Source organism: Phaethon lepturus, unplaced genomic scaffold (assembly GCF_000687285.1).
Source record: "Phaethon lepturus isolate BGI_N335 unplaced genomic scaffold, ASM68728v1 scaffold29989, whole genome shotgun sequence".
Classification (NCBI taxonomy): domain Eukaryota; kingdom Metazoa; phylum Chordata; class Aves; order Phaethontiformes; family Phaethontidae; genus Phaethon; species Phaethon lepturus.
The window spans coordinates 14283-17466 of record NW_010563257.1 but is presented as its reverse complement, the minus strand read 5'-3'; positions in this window follow the sequence as shown (position 1 = coordinate 17466).

Genomic DNA, 3184 nt, shown 5'->3' with positions numbered 1-3184 from the left:
TTTCAAGCACTACCAGAATATGCACAAGAAAAAGTAACAAACACTAGCACATTTAGGAGCCTTCTGACTAGACCTGAATACCACGGCTCTCTAGATTACAGAAAGCAACAGCCTACAGACTGTATCCAACCTATGGGATGTGTCTGTCCCACTCCCAAATGATTTTGCACCATCAGGTCTCTGGCTTACGATCAGAGGTGGATGAAGCTGTGGGAGCTGAAGCAGTTATCATTCCCATCTGTTTAGACCATTTTTATGCCAGAGTTAACTGGCCTCACAAAGAGGAGGACTGAATGCTATATGTAGTCCTATTCAGTTACTATGCAATATAGCTTATTTTATTCATGTAAACTAAAATTAGCTGCAGTCTTTGCTAATATGTTAGACTGGAAACTGTGGTAGCTCAAGAAAAGAAAAGGAGGAAGACAGAAGGGAAGGCAAGGATATGTCTTCTGCTGATGAGAGCCAAACCTGCCTCTGACTATAAAGCTGATCCTTAATATAATATTATGTGGTTTAGAAGCCCTCCAAAAGTGCTATTATATTATTTGGACAGAAATTTGACATTCTATGTCTAGATAATCCTAATTCTGGTTCATGCTTCTTTCACTTATACCTTAAGTAAATCCCTTCATAGCCATACTTCAACTTTGCACGTCAAAACTGCTTATTGCCAAAGCATTTAGGAGATAGCTAGAAGGGAGCTGTGAAGGTTAGCTAGTCAGCATTAGTTTGCTGCTCAATCTGAGCAATCTCCAAGGGATCCATGACTGCAGTGAATCTCCAGTCCCTCCAGTCCCTCTGAAGGTTTGTCATTGATTCAGGGGAGTCAGAATTTTATGTGTAGAACTGGTAAGAACTACAGACCAGCCCTTCTTGAGAATTCAATTCTAGGCACGCTGGGACAGGAGTTAGGGAGCTTAGGAAGCGTTGTGTGGCTATGAATACAATACAAGGAGGATTAATAATGCTATGAGCCACACTATTAGGGTCTGAAATCAGAAGTTTAGAAGTACCTGGAATGCGTGAGAATGTAAGAACAATCCCACTGAGCCAGCTGACAGCTCCCTTTAGCATAGCGCATTGTTTTCAACAGTAAGGTAAAGAAGCTAAGAAACAGGGTGTGTATATAGAGCAATTCTTCCCCAGGGACATCCTCCTACTCTCCAGCAATCAACAGTGTAGGACTGAGAGATCACAGCAGAACTATTGTGTTTAACAAATGGACCTACCCTCCATAAATTACCCTAGTCTCATTTTTAACATACATAGACTTCTGACCTCCACACCATCTTGTGGCAGTAAGTTTTGAAATGTAACTAGGAGTTGCACAAAAAAGTGCTTCCCCATTATAAGCTATAAACACAAAATTGGTTAGTGCCATCCAGCTACTGGCCAGAGCAATGCTCATTCCTGCACCAAGTACTATACTTCATTAACAGCCTATGTAATTATGTGATACCTTAGACAGTTTAAATCTTAATGATTAAACACAACTTTGAAAGAAAAAAAAAAAGTGTTTTCAAGAGCAGGCAGTGTTGGGGATCATCCAAACTGCCTCCTCTAGCAATACTCCCTACCCACTGTCTAGACCTACAATATTCAGATAGGAATCTGAATCCTGATCACTACACTGGAATCTTAGGCATGTAGATCATCACAAATCGCTAGCCAGAATACCTTTCTCTGTACTACATGCCACTGCTTTTAGAGCCATGGGACAGCATGCTGCAAAAAGCTATATTAAAATCCTGTAACAGACGGAGGAAAAAAAAGCCTCCTTTGCCTTCTGCAATCGCCTCAATCTCTCCCCACCAGAGCTGTTATGTCTCAAAGACATAAGCCAAAAGATGGCTGCACAAGCTGTGTTCACTTCTGTGGCTGCCTACAGCAACCCAGTGGATAAACAACAGCCATTTCAACTGAAGAATAAGAAAACCATCTAAGTGCATTGCTCATTGGTGCATTTCCAGCGGAGTGCAAAGTGTCACAGGACGAAACAAAGGAAAGCAGAACCTTCTGCAAATAGAGATTTCAGCATCTGCATAGCTCGCAGGAGTATTTCACATTCAGCATCTGTCTTTGAAGGTGAAACTTTCGATACTGGCCACTGAGGGGACAATTATATGCAAGTAAATTGGCGCCATTAAATCAACAGGGTCTGAAACATATGGGGACAAGCCAGTGGACTTTTTTCTTCCAGAAATAAGCTGCTTCTATCATGGAAATAATCTTAATGCTTGCTGACACTGTAATTAAGAAATAAAGCTGCAGAAAAATGTGAGGTTTGCTAAAACACAATAGATATCTTTTATCCATACAATATATGGCACCAAAATATTCAGTGTTCTGGGGAGGATAATTAATCAGTGTTCTCTTGCTGAAGTTCTTTTAATTGTCTGTGATGGGCTGTGTTAGGGGGGGATTATTGAGTTTTAACATGGAACAAGATCAGGCCCCATGGGGAATATTTACACGAATAAAGATTGCATGATCAAGATCTTTGATCTGGGAATTGCTATTCTGTAATCATCTGTAAAGCACCAGGAGTGCCCCTGGCACTGTATATATAGTAATAACGATTAACAATAAATCATGTAATTAAATCTTCACTTCAAACATTCTTTTCATAATTCTTGCCTCAGATTTAAGTTCCCACATCAGACATATTAGGTCCTCATAATATTATTAAAGTTCCTACACTTCAGCTTTTAAAATTCCCCAAGGGATCTATTGTTTCTTTGTTTAATGTGTTTATGAGCCAAAGGCCCCACTAAATACAATAGGGAAACTCCCAGACCTTTAAAAACTTTGCCACCAGAGACATTTCTTAGGAAACAGGACCATTTTTGTCATTCCATCATGTAACTATTGGAAAGTCTATTGATCAGTGAAGTTCCAGGAGAAAAAGAAGAAAAATGTTGCCCCTCTCCAGATCAAGTCATTAAGGCCACAAGGCTAGCCAAAGCAGAACTGCCGCACACATACACTTTTCCTTCCTCCATTGCATCTGGTCATTCACATAATCCCATATTAAGAATATTTGTATTACGATCACTCTTTATGCCTCAGCCTTTGCAGATGCTTTTTGTAATGACGAGGAAAAGACAAAGCCTCCTTGTATTTCCTTGGTCTGGAAGATAAGGAGATGGGCAGATTCATCTAAACCCCAGCTGTACATTGT